This window comes from Mizuhopecten yessoensis, unplaced genomic scaffold (genome assembly GCF_002113885.1).
Source record: "Mizuhopecten yessoensis strain PY_sf001 unplaced genomic scaffold, ASM211388v2 scaffold716221, whole genome shotgun sequence".
Lineage (NCBI taxonomy): Eukaryota > Metazoa > Mollusca > Bivalvia > Pectinida > Pectinidae > Mizuhopecten > Mizuhopecten yessoensis.
This window is the reverse complement of record NW_018480008.1, coordinates 155325-170318: the sequence shown is the minus strand read 5'-3', so window position 1 is coordinate 170318 and position 14994 is coordinate 155325. Positions and strand designations below refer to the sequence as shown.

General features: G+C 37.1%; 1 protein-coding gene across 2 annotated transcripts in view; it reads right to left on the bottom strand.

The window, feature by feature from the left end:
* LOC110442167 overlaps positions 1 to 2803 on the bottom strand; it is a 169543-nt gene extending 166740 nt beyond the window's left edge. For both annotated transcript variants that reach the window (XM_021485638.1, XM_021485639.1), the window contains exon 1: positions 2572 to 2803. The gene's annotated coding sequence lies outside the window, so the exon portion shown is untranslated. The remainder of the gene's footprint in view (positions 1 to 2571) is intronic.
* Between the last annotated feature and the right edge of the window lie 12191 nt (positions 2804 to 14994).

Genomic DNA, 14994 nt, shown 5'->3' with positions numbered 1-14994 from the left:
AACAAAACATGTAATACATCCTTAACACAAACATTTCCAGGGCAAGATCAAAAAAAAATGTAATACAACCTTAAAACAAACACTTCCAGGGCAAAGTCAACAAAACATGTAATACATCCTTAACACAAACACTACCAGGGCAAAGTCAACAAAACATGTAATTCATCCTTAAAACTAATACTTCAAGGGCAAGGTCAACAAAACATGTAATAAATCCTTAAAACAAACACTTCCAGGGCAAGGTCAAAAAAACATGTAATACATCCTTAAAACAAACACTTCCAGGGCAAGTTCAACAAAACATGTAATACAAACGTACAGATAAGATACGCTATGGTAAAGCGTAGGAGTGGTTGACACATGGATGATATTTGGTGAATCCTGGTGGGGGTTGACACAGGGTCGATTTTGGGTGAATCGTGGCGGGGGTTGACACAGGGTGGATCTCATCGGAGAACGAGGAGATGGGCGTTGCAATAGATTTGGTAAATCGTTTGGTGAGATGACCATATATAGAAAGACGTTGGGTATATCGGCGGAAGGGGTGTAAATTGGAGGAACTTTGTGAAATTGTCGATGAGGGTGCGTGTTGGAGGGAATAGGGGAAATGGGCGAAGGGAGTGACACGGAAGAAAATTGCGTAAATCATTGGAAAATTAACCATGGAAGGAGCTTGTGTAAATGTGTCGTCGGGAATGAGCATTGGAATAGCTTTGTTGAATAGTCGAAGGACTGAGAGAGTGAGGGGTTCTCAACAACATAAATATTCATCATGTACGTTTTCCAAAAATATGTAAAATGAAGACATTAATGTAATACACATACGTTATCTGCTTTATCGTCGTGTTATCACTCAAAACTGCATGGTTTCACTCCATCTTTGTGTAATAAACACCAATGCGAGTGTCAAATAAACGATTTAAAAAAAAAATGGAGCTTTAAGCCATCTTTTTACTAAAATTGTGACAAAAATGAACAGTGAATCATTAATGACTGTATACAGTGCATTTAAACACTATACACATAACTCGCAGAGGAACCCAAGCGGGAGCATGCGCAACTCCATGTATTACATGTACCTTGGACTAGTGTAAATAGTAACCGGAAGTGAATTGTGCGGGTTGGTACATGTATATTACATATGACTATTTAGCATTACAAGACCACTGCTGGCTTATATCGATGTCTACTGAGCCAAACTGAGCTAAGTACAGGTAAGAAATGACAATAAGCTAATAAGTAGCTTGCATTGAAGTGTTATGATCCACGAAAAGGTCTTTTTCGGTCGAAATAATTTCATAGATCTTTGCTTTCCTGAGATAAAACTACAGTTCTGGTAGAATTGATTCCCCGTATATATTTGGAGAATATTTATTTATAATAATAGAATGCATCGTATATGGGTGCATATATGGGGATAAAGAAATTTGGGTATGATCCGAGGTTGTGCTACACACAAGGAGGAACTTCCAAACCCCAATACACATATCAAGATTGACTTATTTCCCTCTTACCCGTAAAGCTAGTAAAACAGTGACATTGCGAATTCAAAATTACAAATCAATGAAGAACAGATCTTAAAAAAAATTAAATAAATAAATAAATACACCACTGGTATGCTTTTAAATCAAAGAAACTTGCAAAATCTTCACATTAAGCTTGTTTAACAATAGTGGTTATCCGGGAAGCGCTGTCAGATGCTGACTGTTTTGATGGTAGATATATTCTTCTGCTCACCAAAATGTCAAATTGATTACCTCACTTATGGTAACGCTGCGACTTCCGTCCTCTGCTCGTTTTATTTGTCTTTACGTATTATTTTAACCACTTAGCCATTGATATTTTTTCTACTACGCACTAAATACTCTCTGGCGGATCCCGTCCTTTTACCTCTAATTAATCATTCCTACTAGTCACGCTAAAATACGTTCCCTTTCTTTCAGGATGTTCAACTGAAATATTTTCATATTTGATAAAGCGGAAGTGGGTGTTGCATATTTTCAACAATACTACAATACTAGCCGATACAGTTCTGAATCTTTTGAACGTAGCATTTGCTTTTATGCAGTTTAAAATGTAGTTACCGAATGGAGGGTCACCGTATGTACTTTTGTGGGATATAGCTTTTCCACAACATTCCTGTTCCATATGGGACAGGTGTTTCTTACGTATGCAGAGTTAAGGGATTACTCAATATGAATGCGGCATGACACACCTGCATTACCAGTATCGTGTCACGTGCTACAATAATTTACGATAGAAGGTATATCAGTACATAACTACATGTCAAAATGTAATACATCATTTAGTTTTTTATTTCAGTACAGAAAAGTACGTAACGACATAAACATTGTTTTACGTACGTATCACAGTCTTAGTACAATAACAATGTATTAAGTACTACACACATATCAGTATAACTATTTAGCTTCTCATCATAGAAACATAATGACGTACAGTATATCGGGACAGAAGCATGAATACTCACCTCTTTAAACTGTTCGATAGATATATATTCTGAATATATCCATTACAGTATTTATCTTAGTACATAAACAGAGTACTACTTACATGGTACATTCTCTACACAGAAGCAGTGCCCTGTTGTCGCGCCATTCTATCTGTCATTGTCTTTCCGTTACAGTTACTTCCATAGGATTGCTTAGTTATACTCCCTTTATATTATAAACTGCCGAAACACATTCTACTTTACATTAATCACCATAACCATGAATGATCCAAAATTTTAAACATGTTCTTCACTTTCAAAAGCTGGTCCGACCTCAGAGAAGGAGGCCAAACACTGCCAATGTTGCCTGCATGATAATGCTATCGTTACCTTGTTAACTAGCAGCGTTTTGCCATCTGAACCGCTCTGTCTAACAGAACAAGAGTATTGGCTTATCAACATGACATTTTAGAATGAATTATTAAAACGTGCCAGGTGGTTGAATGCACATACACTATGGTCTGGGGAAGTTGGGTTTTCAGTAGTTATTCTCTGTTAATGAATAAGACTGCTTTGTCGACACGTAGATAAAACTAGTACCGTAGGCTGATCACGTGAGACATATAAAATGATACTGGTGGAAAAAATGCAGTCGTTTGTGCATACCTGGTTTTTCTGTTCAAAACACAATACTATTAAAAAATATTGTACACATTTGCACTAAGTAAACTAAACATGCTTCAACGGTCTATTAATGCCAGAACCTTCGATTTAACTCGCATGTGATTAAATACTGTTTTAATATTTTTTCCTTAGTTTAATTACATCAGTCATAATTATGTAATATGACAATATCTAAGACAATATCTAAGCTATATTTTGGTAATATTTTAATATTTTAACGTTAAATTCATGTGTTCAGGTTTAACCAACAAGTGGAGCAGTTTGGTTCATAGGTCGTGATCATCCTATATTCAGACATCGCAGCCAACACTGGACACTGTTTTTGTTTGCTTTGATTTTTTTTTTATCGTGATCATGTATACGTAACATACATGCACGTTCAGACACTGTCAACAGAGGGCGCTTCTTGGTGTATTGATCGTGATTATATATCAAGTAAACGTCAACAGAGAACGTGAATATGGCCGAGATCGATATTCTATTAAGCGTTTTTTAAAGCCAAATAAAAAAGGCGCCGATTTGAAGTTTTGATTGTGATCATATTCACTCTTAGACACCACCAACACCGGGCGATTATTTGTGTACAGGTGCGTTAAGTATGATCATATATCCATACGTTTAAAGTCTGTTACAGGGAACGCTGGTTTTTTGTTGTTGATCGTGATTATGTGCACAAACGTTCAGGCAACGTCAATAAATAGGATTATGCACATAGATTCAGACACTGGCAAAAGAAGGCAATGTTTTGTGTTTAACGATCATGATCATGTGTAACTAACTTCAGATACTGTCGAAAGAGGGCGTTGTTTTGTGTATTGATCGTGATCAGGATATTTAAAACACCGCCAGTAGAGGGCGCTATTTTGTGAATTAGCGTGATCACCTACATTAAAGCATCTTTTTCCTGCACCGTACATACGTTCAGAAACCTCAGCAGAGGGCATTGTTTTGAGTATTAATCATTATAATGGACACATAAACTTCAGATACCGCCAATAAGAGGGCGTTATTTTGTGTATTAACCATGATAATGTTTGCGTTTAGAGAATAGTTGTGTTCATTAATCGTAATCACCATTAATACCACAAATAGAGGGCATTCTTATTTAACAACATGTCAAGTTTTGGTGATATGGAAAAGCCGAAGTTCCCGGAGAAAAAAAAGCACCCGCCCCCTGCTGTCAGTATCTGGCGACGGCCCCGTGCAGGCCTCGAACCGCGACCCCGTGGAGGATTAAGTATATAAAATATTTTTGGATTTCACGTTCCTGTTTTGTATAGATCTAGCTGATGAAAATGGTATATGATATGAAAAAATAGCTAAAAATGATGAAAATAGACTATATCAAAGCTACATGTATAATACAGGGGTTTGTTCTCCTTTCTCACACTTTTTTCTGATCAAAGGAATTCTTAGTGGACTGGAAGGTGGGTAGTTGTCTGACTATGTTCTCTGTGTCGTCGTTCCAATCATCGGATCGAAGCTTGGTTACCTCCTCATCGTAGATTCTGGAAATTGGTTTCACTTCCTCCACGCAGCGGGTACGAATGGTCTCAATAATCTCCTGGGCGACGATCTTAGCATGGTCCTGAGGGTGGTTGTGGGAATAGCGGCCGTTTCCGGTAGGGATGTTGTTTCGGGTACTAAGGGTAGCTGGACAGTTGGGGCTGGTACATCTCCAATATACACGCTCACCTCTGTTGTTCTTAACACAATAAATGTATCCGTTGTAGGTGATGTTCTGTCTTCCAAAACTTGTTGCGAAGAAACGTCACTTGAATTTGTGCATTTGCCATGTTGGTGGTTAATGGGGAATGTGTGAGACCTCACCCTCCACGTTCTTATATACTTACAAAATGTACAGCTTGGACAATCTCTCTTGTTTAATCACCACAGCATCAATTACTTTATTAATAGTAATTAATCACTTTGCAAACGGTCAGATTATAGGTCCCTTTATAAGTTCATATATACTTGTATACTTAATTGTTGACTCGATGCTCACCAGTAAAGTGGTCAGTTAATGGACCCAAACCATCAGTTGTTAAGATTCATTATCATCAACTAGAAATATTATAGTGATACTAAGTTACTAATAATTACAATGAAGACGCATTTATTGGTAAAAAATATTCTCTGAAAATAATGCTCCAATATGAATTTGCTTCGGCCTAGATTAAATCAATTTAAATTTATATCCAAAATTAAAAATTTAAATTAATCAAAGGATTATCATCCTTATATATACTATTGAGTATATAAAATATATAAAATATTTGTTACTGTTTTGTATGTTTGTATAGATGAAAATGGCTAAAAACTATGAAAATAGACTTTATCAAATATGATACAGGTTAAGTGGGAGAACACAAATAAAAATGTAAATGACAGCACTGTACCCGGTATATATAATACAGGTAATTTGGGAGAACACAGGTAAAAACCAGGTAAACTATATATGAAACAGACTATAACTGCTATCACAACATTACTGCCTCTATGATTTTTTTAAAAAGTGTGAGAAAGGAGAACCGTAGGGGAGTGCTCGGGATCCGGATTGTCGGACGGCTTAACCACTCGGTCACCTAATACAAGAGAAGTAGTTGGGTGGCGCAGTGATTAACGTACTCGCCTTGCACCACGTGGGTTTTCCCCGGGTACTCCAATTTCATGCAACATTAGGACACCCGCGCGCTATCATGCGGGCTTAATATAAGTTGTAATAGCTTGTTTCATACTTGTTGTATGATTAATGAAGTTTATATATTAAAGCAGTAATATCGATTTTAAGAATAATGAAAGGATAATTGTTATTTTCAAAAGCAAAATCCAAAAATTAATCAACAAGTCGACTAAGGATTAGTAATTTGTGACATGTTCAGGAACCGCTGTGGTTATTTTCACCACTTAAGACAATGATTACAAACTAGAAACAACCAGCAGGAAATCGTGCCAAACTTGGATTGGAATGAAATTGACATCTGAATTATATACTGACGGAATGATTTAGTTTTGTATCAAATTGAACAAAAAATAAAACGCATGTTAAGATATATGTTAATTACTAGTTTTCATCAACAGGAATATTGAACGCTTTGTCTAATCTGAGATAAGTCGGCATTCAATCCCTTAACAATTCTGGCCAATGACTAACAGGATAGTTAACTTTAGATACACGATGTCGTTTGTTTACAATGAACAGTGTCAGAACAAAAACATTGCTAAGTTATACCTTCAATTAGGTCCGATGTTTATTCCTTTTAAAAAATGATACGATCTCAGTAGTGTTCGGCTTGAGGTCTTGAGAGATCCGTAATGTATCTTGCATGGGAATCTAAATACAAAACACATGTTTGATAATTAAGCGCTTCAAGAACATCTAACGATCCTTTCAAACTTTGCAATCGTCTGTTTGTTCTTAATGGTGTTTTTAATCTGTATCAGACAAATTGTTACTACACATTGAATTTATGAAACGACAATTTTAATATTAAACCACTATTTTAATGAAAAAAACTAGGCCTAATCACCATTCATATACCTAAACCCACCATAATTAAACATAATATTCTTAAATTCAATTTGTCTATATCTTACTTTAATGTAGAACTAGCACCCTTAAAGTCACCACAATTTACCACACATACCTTACATTGATATTTGTACAGGTCCAGGAAACTTAAAGTCACCACAATTTACCACACATACCTTACATTGATACTTGTATGGGTCTTGGAAACTTAAAGTCACCACAATTTACCACACATACCTTACATTGATGCTTGTATGGGTCTAGGAAACTTAAAGTCACCACAATTCTCCACACACACCTTACATTGATACTTGTATAGGTCTAGGAAACTTAAAGTCATTACAATTTACCAAACATACCTTACATTGATGCTTGTATGGGTATAGGAAACTTAAAGTCATCACAATTTACCACACATACCTTACATTGATACTTGTATAGGTCTAGGAAACTTAACGTCATCACAATTTACCACACATACCTTACATTGATATGTGTACAGGCCTAGGAAACTTAAAGTCACCACAATTCACCAAACATTCCTTACATTGATACTTGTATAGGTCTAGGAAACTTAACGTCATCACAATTTACCACACATACCTTACATTGATGCTTGTATGGGGATAGGAAACTTAAAGTCATCACAATTTACAACACATACCTTACATTGATACTTGTATAGGTCTAGGAAACTTAAAGTCATCACAATTTAACAAACATACCTTACATTGATGCTTGTATGGGTATAAGAAACTTAGAGTCATCACAATTTACCACACATACCTTACATTGATACTTGTATGGGTCTTTGAAACTTAAAGTCACCACAATTCACCACACACACCTTACATTGATACTTGTATAGGTCTAGGAAACTTACCGTCATCACAATTTACCAAACGAACCTTATATTGATACTTGTATAGGTCTAGGAAACTTAAAGTCATCACAATTCACCACATATATCTTACATTGATACTTGTATAGGTCTAGAAAACTTACAGTCATCACAATTTACCACACATACCTTACATTGCTGCTTTTATAGGTCTAGGAAACTTACCGTCATCACAATTTACCACACATACCTTACATTGATACTTGTATAGGTCTAGGAAACTTACCGTCATCACAATTCACCACATATACCTTACATTGATACAACACAATTTACCACACATACCTTACATTGATACACGTATGGGTCCAGGAAACTTACAGTCAACACAATTTACCCCACATACCTTACATTGATACATGTATAGGTCTAAGAAACCTAAAGTCATCACAATTCACCACATATATCTTACATTGATACTTGTATAGGTCTAGAAAACTTACGGTCATCACAATTTACCACACATATCTTACATTGATACTTGTATAGGTCTAGAAAACTTACGGTCATCACAATTTACCACACATACCTTAAATTGCTGCTTGTGTTGGTCTAGGAAACTTAAAGTCACGGAAACTTAAAGTCATCACAATTCACCACACATACCTCACACTGATACATGTATAGGTCTAGGGAACTTAAAGTCATCACAATTCACCACACATAACTTACACTGATACATGTATAGGCCTAGGAAACTTAAAGGCATCACAATTCACCACACATACCTCACACTGATACATGTATAGGTCTAGGGAACTTAAAGTCATCACAATTCACCACACATATCTTACATTGATACTTGTATAGGTCTGGCAAACTTTAAGTCACCACAATTTACCCCACATACCTTACATTGATACACGTAAGGGTCTAGGAAACTTACAGTCAACACAATTTTCCACACATACCTTACATTGATACTTGTATAGGTCTGGCAAACTTTAAGTCACCACAATTTACAACACATACCTTAAATTGCTGCTTGTGTTGGTCTAGGAAACTTAAAGTCACGGAAACTTAAAGTCATCACAATTTACCACACATACCTTAAATTGCTGCTTGTATTGGTCTAGAAAACTTAAAGTCACCACAATTTACCTCACATACATTATATTGCTGCTTGTATTTGTCTAGGAAACTTAAAGTCATCACAATTCACAACACATACCTTACACTGATACATGTATGGGTCCAGGAAACTTAAGATCACCACAATTTACCACACATACCTCACATTGATACATGTATGGGTCCAGGAAACTTAAGATCACCACAATTTACCACACATACCTTACATTGATACACGTATGGGTCCAGGAAACTTACAGTCAACACAATTAACCACACATACCTTACATTGATACTTGTATGGGTCTAGGAAACTTACAGCCAACACAATTTACCACACATACCTTGCATTGATACACGTATGGGTCTAGGAAACTTAAAGTCATGACAATTTACCTCACAAACCTTACATTGATACTTGTACAGGTCCAGGAAACTTAAAGTCACCACAATTTACCTCACATACATTATATTGATATTTGTATAGGTCCTAAAGTCACCACAATTTACCTCACATACCTTACATTGATACATGTATAGGTCTAAGAAACCTAAAGTCATCACAATTCACCTCACATACCTTACACTGATACATGTATGGGTCCAGGAAACTTATTGATACTTGTATAGGTCTAGGAAACTTACAGTCAACACAGTTTACCACACATACCTTACATTGCTGCTTTTATAGGTCTAGGAAACTTCCCGTCATCACAATTCACCACATATATCTTACATTGATACTTGTATAGGTCTGGCAAACTTTAAGTCACCACAATTTACCCCACATACCTTACATTGATACATGTATAGGTCTAGGAAACCTAAAGTCATCACAATTCACCACATATATCTTACATTGATACTTGTATAGGTCTAGGAAACTTACCGTCATCACAATTCACCACATATACCTTTCATTGCTGCTTTTATAGGTCTAGGAACCTTACCGTCATCACAATTCCCCACATATACCTTACATTGCTGCTTTTATAGGTCTAGGAAACTTCCCGTCATCACAATTCACCACATATACCTTTCATTGCTGCTTTTATAGGTCTAGGAAACTTACCGTCATCACAATTCACCACATATATCTTACATTGATACTTGTCTAGGTCTAGAAAACTTACAGTCAACACAATTTATCACACATACCTTACATTGATACATGTATAGGTCTAAGAAACCTAAAGTCATCACAATTCACCTCACATACCTTACATTGATACATGTATAGGTCTAAGAAACCTAAAGTCATCACAATTCACCACACATGCCTTACACTGATACATGTATAGGTCCAGGAAACATAAATTCACCACAATTTACCACACATACCTCAGGAAACTTAAAGTCACCACAATTCACCACACACACCTTACACTGATACATGTATAGGTCTAGGGAACTTAAAGTCATCACAATTCACCACATATATCTTACATTGATACTTGTCTAGGTCTAGAAAACTTACAGTCAACACAATTTATCACACATACCTTACATTGATACACGTATGGGTCCAGGAAACTTACAGTCAACACAATTTTCCACACATACCTTACATTGATACATTTATGGGTCCAGGAAACTTAAAGTCACCATAATTTACCACACATACCTTACATTGCTGCCTTTATAGGTCTAGGAAACTTACCGTCATCACAATTTACCACACATATCTTACATTGATACTTGTACAGGTCCAGGAAACTTAAAAGTCACCAAAATTTACCACACATACCTTACATTGAAACACGTATGGGACTAGGAAACTTACAGTCAACACAATTTATCACACATACCTTACATTGATACATGAATAGGTCTAGGAAACCTAAAGTCATCACAATTCACCACACATAACTTACACTGATACATGTATAGGCCTAGGAAACTTAAAGGCATCACAATTCACCACACATACCTCACACTGATACATGTATAGGTCTAGGGAACTTAAAGTCATCACAATTCACCCCACATACCTTACACTGATACATGTATGGGTCCAGGAAACTTATTGATACTTGTATAGGTCTAGGAAACTTACCGTCATCACAATTCACAACACATACCTTACACTGATACATGTAAAGGCCTAGGAAACTTAAAGTCATCACAATTCACCACACACACCTTACACTGATACATGTATAGGTCTAGGGAACTTAAAGTCATCACAATTCACCACACATCCCTTACACTGATACATGTATAGGTCCAGGAAACTTAAAGTCATCACAATTCACCACACATAACTTACACTGATACATGTATAGGCCTAGGAAACTTAAAGTCATCACAATGCACCACACATACCTTACACTGATACATGTATATGTCCAGGAAACTTAAAGTCACCATAATTTACCACACATACCTACATTGATACACGTATGGGTCTAGGAAACTTAAAGTCATGACAATTTACCTCACAAACCTTACATTGATACTTGTACAGTTCCAGGAAACTTAAAAGTCACCAAAATTTACCACACATACCTTACATTGAAACACGTATGGGACTAGGAAACTTACAGTCAACACAGTTTACCACACATACCTTACATTGATACTTGTATAGGTCTGGGAAACTTTAAGTCACCACAATTTACCACACATACCTTAAATTGCTGCTTGTATTGGTCTAGGAAACTTAAAGTCACCACAATTTACCTCACATACATTATATTGATATTTGTATAGGTCTAGGAAACTTTAAGTCACCACAATTTACCTCACATACCTTACATTGATACATGTATGGGTCTAGGGAACTTAAAATCACCACAATTTACCTCACATACATTATATTGATATTTGTATAGGTCCAGGAAATTAAAGTCACCTCAATTTACCACACATACCTGACATTGATACATATCTAGGTCTAGGAAACTTACAGTCAACACAATTTAAAGCACATACCTTGCATTGATGCATGTTTGGGTCTAGGGAACTTAAAGTCACCACAATTTATCTCACCTACATTATATTGATATTTGTATAGGTCCAGGAAACTTAAAGTCATCACAATTTACCAAACAAACCTTACATTGATACTTGTATAGGTCTAGGAAACTTTAAGTCACCTCAATTCACCACACACACCATACATTGATACTTGTACAGGTCCAGGAAACTTAAAGTCATCACAATTTACCTCACATACCTTACATTGATACTTGTATAGGTATAGGAAACTTAAAGTCATCACAATTTACCACACATACCTTACATTGATACTTGTACAGGTCCAGGAAACTTAAAGTCATCACAATTTACAACACAAACCTTACATTGATACATGTATAGGTCTAGGACCCCTAAAGTCAACACAATTTACCACACATACCTTACATTGATACTTGTATAGGTCTAGGAAACTTAAAGTCACCACAATTTACCACACATACCTTACATTGATACATGTATAGGTCCAGGAAACTTAAAGTCACCACAATTTACCACACATACCTTACATTGATACTTGTATAGGTCTAGGAAACTTAAAGTCAACACAATTTACCACACATACCTTACATTGATACTTGTATAGGTCTAGGAAACTTAAAGTCACCACAATTTACCACACATACCTTACATTGATACATGTATAGGTCCAGGAAACTTAAAGTCACCACAATTTACCACACATACCTTACATTGATACACGTATGGGTCTAGGAAACTTTAAGTCACCACAATTTACCACACATACCTTACATTGATACATGTATGGGTCCAGGAAACTTAAAGTCACCACAATTTACCACACATACCTTACATTGATACTTGTATAGGTCCAGGAAACTTAAAGTCACCACAATTTACCACACATACCTTACATTGATACTTGTATAGGTCTAGGAAACTTAAAGTCACCACAATTTACCACACATACCTTACATTGATACATGTATGGGTCTAGGAAACTTAAAGTCACCACAATTTACCACACATACCTTACATTGATACATGTATGGGTCCAGGAAACTTAAAGTCACCACAATTTACCACACATACCTTACATTGATACTTGTACAGGTCCAGGAAACTTAAAGTCACCACAATTTACCACACATACCTTACATTGATACTTGTATAGGTCTAGGAAACTTACAGTCAACACAATTTACCACACATACCTTACATTGATACATGTATGGGTCTAGGAAACTTAAAGTCATGACAATTTACCTCACAAACCTGACATTGATACTTGTACAGGTCCAGGAAACTTAAAGTCACCATAATTTACCACACATACCTTACATTGATACACGTATGGGTCTAGGAAACTTAAAGTCACCACAATTTACCACACATACCTTACATTGATACATGTATGGGTCTAGGAAACTTAAAGTCACCACAATTTACCACACATACCTTACATTGATACATGTATGGGTCTAGGAAACTTAAAGTCACCACAATTTACCACACATACCTTACATTGATACATGTATGGGTCTAGGAAACTTAAAGTCACCACAATTTACCACACATACCTTACATTGATACATGTATGGGTCTAGGAAACTTAAAGTCATCACAATTTACCACACATGCCTTCAATTGATACTTGTATGGGTCTAGGAAACTTAAAGTCAACACAATTTACCACACATACCTTACATTGATACATGTATAGGTCTAGGAAACTTAAATTCTCCACAATTTACCACACAAACATTACATTGATACCTTTATAGCTCATCACAATGCACCATACATACGCTAGATTAATAAATCTGCAACAAGTCTCATATACCCAACATACAATCAAACCCGCCACATACTCATTATCTCAAAAAACATCAGGATTCGCCACATATATGTACGAAAAGCATAATAAAATCAACCGCGGGAAACCCAACCGACCAGGCTTCCTGAAACCGATCGCACGTTTTTACATCAGTAGACCTACATGTTTCATCACTAAGCCTACTACGAGTCACCACACCGACCCTGCATCCTCAAACCAATCAAGAGTCACCACACCGACCTAGCATCCTCAAACCAATCAAGAGTCACCACACCGACCTAGCATCCTCAAACCAATCAAGAGTCACCAAAACGACCTAGCATCCTCAAACCAATCAAGAGTCACCAAACCGACCTCGCATCCTCGAACCAATCAAGAGTCACCAAACCGACCTAGCATCCTCAAACCAATCAAGAGTCCCCAAACCGACCTAGCATCCACAAGCCAATCAAGAGTCACCAAGCCGACCTCGCATCCTCGAACAAATCAAGAGTCACCAAACCAACCTCGCATCCTCGAACAAATCAAGAGTCACCAAACCGACCTAGCCCCCCCGACCCAATCAAGAGACACCAAACCGACCTAGCATCCACAAGCCAATCAAGAGTCACAATGTCGACCTGCTTCCCTTAACCCCCCTACATGTGTGAGTCACAACGACCTAGCATCCTCAAACCAATCAAGAGTCACCAAACCGACCTCGCATCCTCGAACCAATCAAGAGTCACCACACCGACCTAGCATCCTCAAACCAATCAAGAGTCACAATGTAGATATGGTTTACTTAAGCCCACTACATGTGTGAGTCACAACGACCTAGCATCCTCAAACCAATCAAGAGTCACCAAACCAACCTCGCATCCTCGAACAAATCAAGAGTCACCACACCGACCTAGCATCCTCAAACCAATCAAGAGTCACCACACCGACCTCGCAACCTCAAACCAATCAAGAGTCACCACACCGACCTAGCATCCTCAAACCAATCAAGAGTCACCAAACCGACCTAGCATCCTCAAACCAATCAAGAGTCACAATGTAGATCTGGTTTCCTTAAGCCGACTACATGTGTGAGTCACACCGACCTACATTTGTAGCATCGTCAAACAAATCAAGAGTCACAATGTAGATCTGGTTTCCCTACGGCCACTACATGAATGCATCACACCGTTCTAGCATCATCAAACCAACCGCAAACCATCACGCTTACCTAGCTTAAGCTTCGTTAAGGCCACCACAAGTACCTGCAGATATCTAGATATAACTCTTTTACTCTTTTAAACCGCTTCGAGTCGTCACAACAGAATCTTTTATCCAATCACGTGTGCCCATGCCTATCTGGTTGTCTAACGCCCACCATAAGTCTGCACATAGCCCTGATTTCCTTTAACCCGCTGCGAGTCTCCAAACAGGCCTAGTCTCCTCAAATCCACCAGAGACGTGTCATGTAGTTAATATGTAATTAAAACGAGTGATGCGTTTGTAATGTGTATATGTCTCTGTATCCACCAAAATTAACAAACCACCTAAATATCCTTAAACCCACTACGAGTCACCACATCGTCCAAGCATCCGTTAAT